This window comes from Giraffa tippelskirchi, chromosome 9 (genome assembly GCF_054371585.1).
Source record: "Giraffa tippelskirchi isolate mGirTip1 chromosome 9, T2T-mGirTip1v1.2.pri, whole genome shotgun sequence".
NCBI lineage: Eukaryota > Metazoa > Chordata > Mammalia > Artiodactyla > Giraffidae > Giraffa > Giraffa tippelskirchi.
Genome location: NC_137283.1, coordinates 134,349,136 through 134,362,180, shown reverse-complemented (window position 1 = coordinate 134,362,180; position 13,045 = coordinate 134,349,136).

Here is a 13,045-nt window from a genome sequence, read left to right as displayed (position 1 = left end):
GCCTGGAGAATCCCATGGACTGAGGAGCCTGGTGGGCTACAGTCCATAGAGTCACAGAGTCTGACATGACTGAGGCGACTTGGCATGCATATTTAAATAAGAAAAGATTTCTGAAGATATACAGGAGTTGCTTGATTTTTTCCTCAAACTGCTTACTGTGTGGCAAGAGTTAGTGTCTGAAAGATATGGTATTTGTACAGAGAACAGTGGCGCTCCAGTTTTTCCATTAATTAGTAGAATTCTCTTGGGAAAGTCACTCGTTTTTCTGGGTCCCAGTATTACCTGCATAAGGTGAGTTTTGAGTATTGGTAAATTATGAAATTGTAAATCACTGTACTAACAAAAGTTGTTTTTTTTTTTTTTTTTTTTAGTATAAGTGAGAATTGAAAAGAATGGGAGCTTAATTAACATCCTTGAGAAAAATATACACAGTATAAGCACTGTTACAAAACAGGAGGGCAAGAATGCGTGAGATGAGCCACTGGGCACAGCAATTGGCTGAGGCAAAAAGACCCTCAGGCCCAGCTACTCAGTCACAACTTTAGAAAACAGTTGCTGAAAATCTGGGAGTGAACTAAAAAAGGTGTACTGTAACCTTGCTGTCCAAATGAGGGTACCAGCAAGGAAGAGACTGGAGCAGTAACCAACCAACCTGGACACAGCGGGACCCCTGCTCAACAGCGACACCTTGTGTCAAAGACTGACAATAGCTGCGCTGAGGGACTGGGTAGTTCTCTGGGTCTTAAAGAGGACTGAGTCCCTCTGTAGTGAATAATCCCTGGGAGTTCTTGAATAATATTCTGGAGAGAGTGAAGCCTTAACAGAGAGACATTAGACTCTTTCAATAAAGGCAGTTGAATTTAAAGTGATTCTATAAAAAATAAAGAAATGTGACTATACTTGTACTCTAAAAATTGTTGATTTGATTCATGCCTGAACTATTAATATACTATTTGTTTCTGCCATAAGGAGTAGAAGGCAGGACACAGTTTTCTATATCTAGAACCTGCAGAGGCCAAAATAATCAGACATTGTCACAGGCCCCACTCTGTTTTCATATGTGTCTATGGATGCTAAGGATGGCTTGAATGACGTTAGGTATTAACTGTTTGCTGGAGAGTTTCTCTTTCTGGGCAGTAGACAACTTGAACATTCTCCTACTGTGTCTAAACCTAGAAATTCTCGGCAAAATGTAACCAAAAATTTTAAAATGCATGGTTGAGCTCTCAGGGCGGGGGGAGGGGGGAAGGTATTCTATAGTGTCTTCAAATAATAAGATATTAAAAACTAAAACTATAAATACAAAATAACACTGGGGCTGTCCAGGAGGGAGGAGGGTTTCTAGTCCCAGTAACCATAAGTCCGGGGTCTTAGCACCCATGTGAACACAGAGTGTAAAGCCAAGAGGTAGAAATGAAAATAAGATCACCACCCTAAGCTTCCCACACAGTAAAGCAAGAACACTTGAAAGGGTGGTCTAGAAAAAAAAATCAAACTACTAGCACAGGATAAATGGTTTTGTCTACCTGGATAGGAAAAAACCTCTCTTCTGACATTGAAAGTTGTGGGTCTTTCCATAAGTAGTTTGAGATTTGAAACAGGTTTGAAATTATTTAGTCTGGGAACCCTCAAGCTAGGAGATTAACACAAAAGTTAGTCCCAAAATGCTAATATCTTCAGTGTGCCTGACTAAAGCAAATTGTAAACCTTTTGGGAATGGTACATTCCCAAGCCAGGCTGTGGAGAATTCCCATGGATGAAGGTAAGTTCACAATTTAAAATTACAAAACCTGAAATAATCTTTCATCGGGGAATGTTAGGGCACAAAAACAGGAATTTTAGACCCATAAGAATTAAAGGAATGGACGAGCAGAACATCATTTCAGGAGGGAGGCCGAGGTGAAAAATAGGTCTCTGTCCTGTGCAAACGGCAATGGCTATGAATGGCTTCCCTGGGCTCTGTGTTGAGAGGACTCCTGAGGCTCAGTGGAAAAGCCTAATTGTCACAGGCAGTGTTCTCTTCCTACTGGAAAATTTTGTCTAACTTAACTCTCTAGATCAGCGATGCCAGGGCCTAGTAAGTAGTTTGTGATGAAAAAGCATATGACTGAAAGAGATAAAAAATAGCAGCAAACTGTTCTAAGTCCTCCATAATGCCTCCTTCAACTTTCTCTTACATGTCTCTGTTGCACTTTGTACCTTCATTAATTATAACTTATCTAGGGATAATATTAGAAGTTTACGAATCTGCCTCCAGCACTAGGCAGTGAACTTTTTAAAGAAAAAATAGATGATGTTTTATTCAAATGTATATTCCTAGGGCCCGTCAAAGTATTTAGCACAGGGTATAGGTTTACTAAAAGTGTGCTAAATTGAAATGAAGAAGAGGAGTCAGCTCTAAGAGTCAACAGTCACAAGGTAGGGACTTCTCTGGTGGTCCAGCGGGTGAGACTCCATCCTCCTAGTGCAGGGGGCACAAGTTTGATCCCTGGGTTGGGGAACTGAGATCCCACATGCTGCACAGTGAGGTCAGAAACAAAATCACTAGGTACAATCATTTTTAGTGTAAGCAACCACTTCATTCTTTGTATTGTCTTCCCAGATGAAAACCATTCACCTTATCCAAAGCACCAAAGGGGAGAAAAAACAAAACAAAATTTGAATCACATGTTTATTTTTGTATCTCTCCCTCTCTTAGCACCTGTCACTGTTCTTGGCAGATACTCTTAGCAGATACTCTTGACAGATACTTAGTATCTGTTCTTAGCAGATGCCCAACAAATTCTTGATAAATGATTGCTAAATCAGCTTTTTCAAAACAAAGCTTCTTTAACTCTTTGCTAAGCTACCTGTCTTCCTGGAATGTCAGAATCCATGGCCAGAGTAGTGATACCAGCTGGCTAGAAGCACTGAAGACAGCAATCAGCCTTCAGAGGACAGTCCCAGTGGGGCACAGGAAGTCAACTAATGAGAGGGTTAGCAGCCCAACTGCCTCATATGCCACCTAAAAGCTACTATTTTTACTCCTCATGAGATATTTTCCACTTCAAAATTGTTGCCTTTTCCCCCTTGATATATCTCTTACTTCCCAATTAAGTTTCAGGCTTGCTTTCTTCCAGTTTCAACCCCAAATTCCCTCCCCAGAGATATCTCTCCAAACACAGTTTTATGAGGAAGGCTAACAGACCTGGCCCGGAGGGTGTTAACAGTACCTTTGATATGGATGAGAGCACAAATGGCCTTCTCACCTCCAGGGAGGGCTGCCAAAGAGGCAGCCGCTTTAAATAGACAGGACTCAAGTCCTGCCAGCCTTGCCCTCCTCCCCTTCATTATACCCCACATCCGAAATCTCTATCCATCACTCACACTCCTGTTTGGTCTGGACAAGGGAGTGACTTTGGCGAGGCTCTCAGAATATTCTTCATGAACTCTGGCATTCCCCTGTGCGGATTAGTTCAGTTTCCCCTTTTCACGGAATTTTAGGCATTAGTGGACAAATTTGGAGACACACTGTGGAGAAATCAGATTACTTAGAGCAGCAGAATTGAAAGAATAAGGAGAGAAAAAAGCACCACAGAAGAAACAGCATCTGGGTAAAACCTTGAGGGAGATGGGTAAAGACATTCCAGGGGGACAGGGCAGAGCACACACAAAGATGGGGATGGTGGGAGGTGGCCATGGGGGTACATCATGGGCCCTGGTTTGAGTGAAATGTAACACATATAATAAGGTGAATGAAGATGAGAAATAAAAAGTGATGTTAATAATTTGGTTGGGGTCAAATGATCAGTGTAAAAGAATTGCAAACTTACTCTGTGGCAGTAACCAAAATCACAGCCATTTGAGTATAGACTATGTGCCAAGTTCGACCATAGCCACTAAGGTTACCATGATGTCTCAGACACGGGCTCAAAGTCCCCACTAGAAACCTACAGTGTGATATCTACTCGCTAGACTCCTGAGAAACACATATTATGAAATAAGGGTGTTCTACCCTGTGGCATAAACCAAGTGCCTTAGGGAGCCAGAGGCGTGGGGTTAAGGGTGAAGGGGAGTGACAGGTGGAGAGGCAAGCCCAGTGTCATCGCCAGAGGAGGTGAATCCTTTTTTTCTGCTTTTAGCTTTTGACCCTGTTCACCTATTCCCCCTAGTTCCTAACTCTGGCAACCACCAATCTGTTCTCTTTCTGTAAGTTCAGTTTTGTTTTTTTTTAATTCAATATATTAGTGAGATCATACAGTGTTTGTCTTTTTCTGCCTGAAGTGCTTCACTTAACATAATGCCCTCAACGTCCTCCCATGCGGTTGCAAGTGATACGATTTCCTCCTTTTTTGTGGTCAAATAAGATTCTATTGTATATTTACACCATGTTATCCATCAATCCTCCGGAAAGGTTGTTTCAGTGTTTTGACTCTGGTAGACAACGCTGTAACAACCGTGAGGATGCAGATAACTCTTCCAGACAGTTGTTCCATTTCGTGTGCATACATACCCAGAAGTGGGATACCTGGATCATGTGGTGGTTTTATTTTGAGGAACTTCCATACTGTTTCCTATAGCGGCTTTACATCATCAACACTTGTATCTCTTGCCTCTTTGATGATAGCCATGCTCATTGTGTTTTTGACTTGCATTTCCCTGATAATTAGTGATATTGAGCACCTTCTCATATACCTGTCGATCACTGGAAAATGTCTCTTCAGGTCCTTGGCCTATTTTAAAAATTGGATTTTACTATTTTATTATTCATTATTATCACGATTGAATTGTATGTGTTCCTTATATATGTTGAATATTTACCCCTTATCAGATATGTGGTTTGCAAATATTTTCTCCCATTCTGTAGGTTATCTTTTCATTCTGCTGACTATTTCTTTTGCTGTGCTAAAGCTTTTTAATTTCGTAGAATCCTACTGACTTATTTTTGCTTTTGTTATTTTGTGCTTTAGAAATCACATCTAATAAAAATCATTGTGAAGACCAATGTCAAGAAGCTCTTTCTCCACATTTTCTTCTAGGAGTTTTATGGTGTCATGTCTTATATTTACATCTTTAATCCATATTGAGTTAATTTTTGTGAGTAGTGTAGGATAGGGGTCCAGTTTCATTTTTTTAATATGAATATCCAATTTTCCCAGCACCATTAATTGAAGAGAATATCTTTTCTCCATTGGGTAGTTTTAGTTTCCTTGTCAAGTATTAGTTGAGCATAGGAGGAAGTGAATTTAAATTGGACTTTGGAGAATGAAATAATCAGAGGTTTGGGAATTGATAGGATGTGTGAGCAAGAGAAGAGTTATGGTTAAGGAACAAAGCAAGCATGTTTGGATAAGTGCAATATTGGTAAATATTTAACAACCAGCTGGAAGGCACTGGTTTATAGCAATATAAAGTTTCTATTGTAAATGCTTCCATGATAGTCAACTTCAAGCTACCAATGTAAAGTCAATGCAAAATCAATCAGCTTTTATGAGCCTATTGAGGCTGGACCCAGGGCACAATTGCTTGGTTTGAACATGTTAAATTTGAGATGACTGTCAGACATCTCAGATGGAGGTGAGTCACCTAGTCATTAGAATTACTGGTCTGTTGTTCCAATGAGAAGCTGAGCCAAAGCAGGGTCTTTGAAGCCCCAGAGTTCTGCTGTATCGAGGGGAGAGTGGCTTCATGCCCCACTTCAACTAAAGTAGCTCAGCTGAAAATCTGCGTTATGCTTTGAAGGTACCACTTCACTAGTTTAGAGGCACCAAATTAAAATGTTTCAGGAGATAAAAGATAACTCAGAAAAGCACGATGTCCAATACACCCTTAGAATTTCTTTTCCAAACAGCCTAAGGTAAACTTCTAGGGCCTTCAGGGCGATTGTAGTATTTCTCATAATCACTTACCGCCACCTGCTGGATGAGGAGAAGCACTGCTCATGGACAAATTGTATATCAAGAACCAAATAAAGTCTATGTAGCTATTGTTTCACCCCACTCCAGTACTCTTGCCTGGAAAATCCCATGGACCGAGGAGCCTGGTAGGTCCATGGGGTCGCTAAGAGTCGGACACGACTGTGTGACTTCACTTTCACTTTTTCCCTTCATGCACTGGAGAAGGAAATGGCGACCCACTCCAGTGTTCTTGCCTGGAGAATCCCAGGGACAGCGGTGCCTGGTGGGCTGCCGTCTATGGGGTCGCACAGAGTCGGACATGACTGACGGGACTTAGGAGCAGCAGCGGCAGCTATCGTTTCTAGGCTGTTTGTCCTCTGTTACTGTTGTTGTCAAAACAAACGCCAGTAGAAAAAAGATGGTACAAACGTTCAGAGAAATGTGCCAGTGGCATCGGCAGCCCAGCAGCCCAGCCGTCGCTGGCCGTTCGGAGAGCTTCCACTTGTCTGGTGAAGGTCTCCACTGATTGGCCGAGACTTCAGTGACTCTTGTGATACTGGAGAAAGCACTTCTTTAGGATACTCGTGCAAACAGCTCCTCTGAGTGTTCAGTGCTCTAAGGATACTCAAAATGCCAGGCAATGCTCCCCAAGGAATTCCCATGGCGTCTGTATACCTAGTTCATGTCCATCCTATGCCCCTAATATTTCCTAAAGTGAAGAGATCCTATGACGATATTTTACTCTATTTCACTGAGACATCTAATAACATTCTAAAGGTTTTGATTTTCCACTTCATCCTATTAATAAAATGAGAGTCACCTCATTTTTTTGGCAAAGTGATTACAGCTTATCAATTCGACATAAACACAATGGCAAGGGCCAACCGTAGTTGCTGATTTGGTTTTTTTTTTTTTTTTTTTTTTACTTTAATTCACAAGGATGAACACTTCGTGATAAAAAGAAAAACAATAACTGGGAGAAAATACAAAAGAAATTTTTAAAGCAATTGGTCAAGTAATTATTAATGTGATCACTGCTTTTCATATAGTCATTCAATGACTTTTCATATAATCACTATAAGAAAACACACAGGAGTGTGTTTTCTTTGTACTGAAGGGGTTCAGAATGACTCTCCCCACAATGAATCTCCCTACTCTGGTGGGTAGATTAATTTGTACTAAAAGCAATGGAGACTCTGTGGATTCAAGAGACATATTGCCCCTTCTGTAGGTTAGAGGAATTTAAATTAGGAGTCTTTCCCAGAATTAGAATTATTGCCAGAGATCAATTTGTTTAAGTGGCCCATCTATGTGGCAGGGCAAACATCCAATTACCCAACATCTGCTTTTCTTCTTATTGTCCTGTAATGACCCTCCTGCCCTTGGAGAGCCCAGACCCCTAACTTGGAATGGCATACAGACTTCATTTTACCTTTCTGTCTTTGAATTGCTCATGTATGTGGAGCTCCCATAAGTTCAAAATTAAATTTTGCTTTTCTCCTGTTTTAGGATTTCACTAGTGGCTCAGATGTTGAAGCATCTGCCTACAATGCGGGAGACCGGGGTTCGATCCCTGGGTCAGGAAGCTCCCCTGGAGAAGAAAATGGCAACCCACTCCAGTACTCTTGCCTGGAAAATCCCATGGATGGAGGAACCTGGTGGGCTACAGTCCATGGGGTCACAAAGACTTGGACATGACTGAGCAACTTCACTTTCCACTTTTTCTCCTGTTTATCTGTTTCAGTTTCATGTCAATTTGACTATTAGATGAGCTGAAAGAAACTTTGAAGAGTAGAGGAAAATTCTTCATAACAGTATTGTTTATTATTTTTCTAATTGTTTTATATAAACTTACTGTTTTTACACACACAAAAAATGGATTCTCATCATAAACATAGCGACTAAGGTTCAGATTTAATTTGACTGAGAAAAATTAAACAAAATGGCATTTCTATCAACCAATATTTGTCAAAAAACCTAAGTAAGCATTATTTTTAAGGGTGAAAAGATAATGTTTCCTTGTTAGAATTGGGAACAAGGTAAGGATACCCATTCATCACTTCTATTCAACATAATAATGTAAGTTCTAGTCAGAGACATAAAGCAAAAGAAATTAAAAAGAGTATAGTTGGAAAGGAAGGATTATAACTGTTCATACCATTTACAGATGGTATGATTATCTACATAAAAAATTCTAAGAAATCTATCTGAAAAAATCCTAGAACTAGTAAAAGAGTTCAGAAAAATTGCATGATACAAGATCAATATACAAAAACGAATTGTATTTCTATACATTAGCAATGAACATTTGTAGAACAAAATCTTAAATACAATACTATTTACAGATGGCAGAAAAAAAATCTGAGTGTAAATCTAATAAGTAAGTAAGTAAGTGTTAGTCACTCAGTCGCGCCCGACTCTTTGCGACCCCATGGACTGCAGCCCACCAGGCTCCTCTGTCCATGAGATTTTCCAGGAAAGGATACTGGAGTGGGTTGCCATTTCCTTCTCCAGGGGATCTTCCCGATCCAGGGATCAAACCCAGGTCTCTTGCACTGCAGGCAGATTCTTTACCGAATGAGCTACAAGGGACATGATGAAAACTAAAATATAAGTTAAAAAAAAACCCAGAAGATGTAAATAAATGAAGAGGCATACTGTGGTCATGGATTGGAAAATATGTCAATTCTCTCCAGATTGATTTATGTGTGTGTGTGTGTGTGAGTGTGTGTGTGTGTGTGTGTGTGTGTTCAGTCGCCTCCGACTCTTTGTAATCCCATGGACTGTAACCCACTAGGCTCCTCTGTCTATAGAATTTTCCAGGCAAGAATATTGGAGCAGGTTGCCATTTCCTACTGCAAAGGGTCGTCCTAACCCTGGAATCGAACCCACATCTCTTTTGTCTCCTGCATTGGCAGACAGGTTCTTCACCACTAGTGCTACCATAGGTTCATTGCAATTTCTGTAAAAGTTCCAGAAGATATTTTATTGGTAAGGTCAAGGTTATTTTAAAACTATTTGGAAAAGTAAAGTAATTGGGGTAGTTACAACAATTTTGAAGAAAAAATATAATCACATGGGAGGACTCACTCTACCTGATTTGAAGTCTTACTATATAGGTACAGTAAACAGACTGTGCTGTGTTGATGGAGAGATAGACACCTAGATCAATGGAAGAGAACAGAGAACCCAAAAATAGAGCCATAAAGATCCACTGGATTGGTTTTTGACAAAGGTATTAAGGGAATGCAATGGAAGAAAGATACACTTTTCAACATATAATGCTGAAGCAACTGAATACTTGTAGGCAAAAATATTAACCCTAACCTAAACTCACATTTTGTACAAAAATTAATTCAAAGTTTTGGATTATAAGTTTATATGTAAAATATGGAATGGTAATGCTTTTTAGAAGAAATCACAGGAGAAAATCTTCAGGACTTAAATGTTTAGCGAAGGGATCTTAGATTTGACACCAAAAGCATGATTCATTAAAAAAAAATAGGATAAATCAGACTTCATCGAAATTAAAAGCATTTTAATTTTGCTAAGTAAATGCATCAAAAGTTCTTAACAAATCCCTGTTAAGAAGTGGAAAAGACAATCTACAGACTGAGAGAAAATATTTCCAAGCCTACAAATCTGATGAAGAATTCATATCCAGAATTTTAAAAGAATTCTCAAAATACAATAGTAAAAAAATAATAATAAATAAACCATCCAATCAAAAAATAAGCAAAAGACATGAAGGATATTGCACTAGAGGACTTACAGGTGGCAAATAAGGACATTAAAGCATGTTAAACATATTAGCAAATAAGGAATGCAAATTAAGATCATTATGAGATATTGCACATCTGTCAAAACAGGACAAATGAAATATTAACACCCAGATTGTTGGCAAGGATGAGGGAAAACTGATCTTTCATTCATCACAGGTGGCGATGTAAAATGGTATGGCCACCCTGGAAAATAGTTTGGCAATTTCCCAAAAAAAACACAAACCGCTAAACATACACTTACAATATAACCCAACAATTGTCTTCCTAGACATTTATCCCTGAGAAATCAAAACTTATGTCTAAACAAAAACCCATGCATGATTCTTCATAGCAGTTTTACATGTACTAGCTAAAAATTGGAAATAACCAAATGTCCTATAATAGATGAGTAAGTAGACTCTGTACATTCATAATAAGAACACCAGTTAGCAATTAAAAAGGACAAACTAGTGATTTATGCAACAACTTGAACAACTTGGATGGATCTCAAGGATATTGTACCGCGTGGGGAAAAAAGGTAACATCAAAAAATTACATGCTATATGAATTAATTTATAACATTCTTGAAATGACAAAATACCTTAGTATATTTCCTTCATTTGATTTCCATGATTTACATGTCCGTGTCTTGCTATTAGACATTATGTAGGGGGCAATGCCATCTTTTAGAGATTAACAATTGTCAGGTGTTCGGGATGCTGGCGGAGATGGGTGTGACTCTCTGAGAATATACTGCACTGGGAGGTCTGTGGCGATGGAATACTTCCCTATCTTGATTGCAGCGGTGCTTACCAAATCTAAACATATGATAAACTGACACAGAACTATGCACACACTTTATATCATTATCAACTTTCTGTTTGGAGCCATGATCATTGGGAAAACTGGGTGACAGAGGCAGGGGACTAGCTATACTACTTATGCAACTTCCTGTGACTCTGTAATTATTTCTAAAAAAAAAAACTTCTTAAAAAATCCAACTAGAGAAAAAATGGAGAATATATTAAAATATATAACTAATGTATCTGTACGATCATATCACTTCGACTTAGAGAATTCTAAGGATAGGAATCCAATTTACTAATTACACTTCTGCTGAACCTCTTTACTGCCTCCTTTTTGTCCTCATTCTTATCCACTAGTACACAGACAACTTCCATCACATTTATAACACTTCACTGATGTAATCAACTGCTTTTTGATGTAAACTTTAACTGCTCTTTAGTTTAGCGTTGGAATCTAACAAGTGCAGCGGCTGCAGTTTTCTAGGCTCAATGGACATTAAATTCCATTTAATAATTTACATGTCTATGTTACTCTATTAGATGCCAAACTTAGATCCACACCAATGTCATCTTTGAAAACTGTTTAGCACAGCTTCTGGCACCTGTTAGGGTTAAATAAAAGTTGGAGGATGAGTGAGCTATACCCAAATGAACTGTACGTTCATTTTAAGAAATGGAATAATGATAAGTGAATAATTATAGATAATGGCTCTGGGAGTTTAGTGTCTCTATAGAAAATACTTTGGTAATTAAAAGCACTTAATCTTACATGGGGCTTTCCTGGTGGCTCAGCAGTAAAGAATCTGCCTGCAATCCAGGAGACATAAGTTCAATCCCTGGGTGGGGAAGATTCCCTGGAAGAGGAAATGGCAATCCACTCCAGTATTCTTGCTGGGAAATCTCATGAACAGAGTAGCCTGGTGGGCTACAGTCCATGGGATCACAAAAGAGTCAGACAGGCCTGAGCAACTGAACAACAACAAATCTTACACGGAATACACTTATTCCATGACCAGCTTATTTCATGTCCAGCTTATTCCATGAGATTACTTTGCCAACAAAGGTCCATCTAGTCAAAGCTATGGTTTTTCCAGTAGTCATGTATGGATGTGAGAATTGGACTATAAAGCAAGCTGAGAGCCAAAGAATGGATGCTTGTTAACTGTGGTGTTGGAGAAGGCTGCCGAGAGTCCTTTGGACTGCAGGGAGATCCAACCAGTCAATCCTAAAGGAATCAGTCCTGAATATTCATTGGAAGGATTGATGCTGAAGCTGAAACTCCAATATTTTGGCCACCTGATGCAAAGAACTGACTCATTTGAAAAGACTCTGATGCCGGGAAAGATTGAAGAGAGGAGAAGGGAGGAGAAGGGGACGACAGAGGATGAGATTTTGGGGTGACATCACCGGCTCAATGGACATGAGTTTGAGCAAACACTGGAAGATGGTGAAAGACAGGGAAATTGGCCTGCTGCAGATCATAGGGTCGCTCGCAGAGTCAGATCGACTGAGTGAACTGAACTGAACTGAACAATTCTAATATGGCCAGCAGGGGGCGAACTGCTCTTTACTTTAGTGTTGGAATCTAAAGTGCAGCGGCTGCAGTTTTCTAGGTTCAATTTTATACTATCTAGGTTTGTCATAGCTTTCCTTCCAAGGAGCAGGCGTCTTTTAATTTCTTGGCTGCAGTTACCGTCTGCAGTGATTTCGAAGCCCAAGAATATAAAATCTGTCACTGCTTCCACTTTCCCCCCTTCTATTTGCCGTTAAGTGATGGGACTGGTCAGGAAGCAACAGTTAGAACTAGACATGGAACAACAGACTGGTTCCAAATAGGAAAAGGAGTACGTCAAGGCTGTATATTGTCACCCTGCTTATTTAACTTATATGCAGAGTACATCATGAGAAACGCTGGGCTGGAAGAAACACAAGCTGGAATCAAGATTGCCGGGAGAAATATCAATAACCTCAAATATGCAGATGACACCACCCTTATGGCAGAAAGTGAAGAAGAACTAAAGAGCCTCTTGATGAAAGTGAAAGAGGAGAGTGAAAAAGTTGGCTTAAAGCTCAACATTCAGAAAACTAAGATCATGGCATCTGGTCCCATCACTTCATGGGAAATAGATGGGGAAACAGTGTCAGACTTTATTTTTTTGGACTCCAAAATCACTGCTGATGGTGATTGCAGCCATGAAATTAAAAGACTTACTCCTTGGAAGGAAGGTTATGACCAACCTAGATAGCATGTCTAGTCAAGGCTATGGTTTTTCCAGTGGTCATGTATGGATGTGAGAGTTGGACGGTGAAGAAAGCTGAGTGCCGAAGAATTGATGCTTTTGAACTGTGGTGTTGGAGAAGACTCTTGAGAGTCCCTTGGACTGCAAGGAGATCCAGCCAGTCCATCCTAAAGGAGATCAGTCCTGGGTATTCATTGGAAGGTCTGATGTTGAAGCTGAAACTCCAATACTTCGGCCACCTCATGCGAACAATTGACTCATTGGAAAAGTCCCTAATGCTGGGAAGGATTGGGGGCAGGAGGAGAAGGGGATGACAGAGGATGAGATGGTTGGATGGCATCACCGACTCGATGGACATGGGT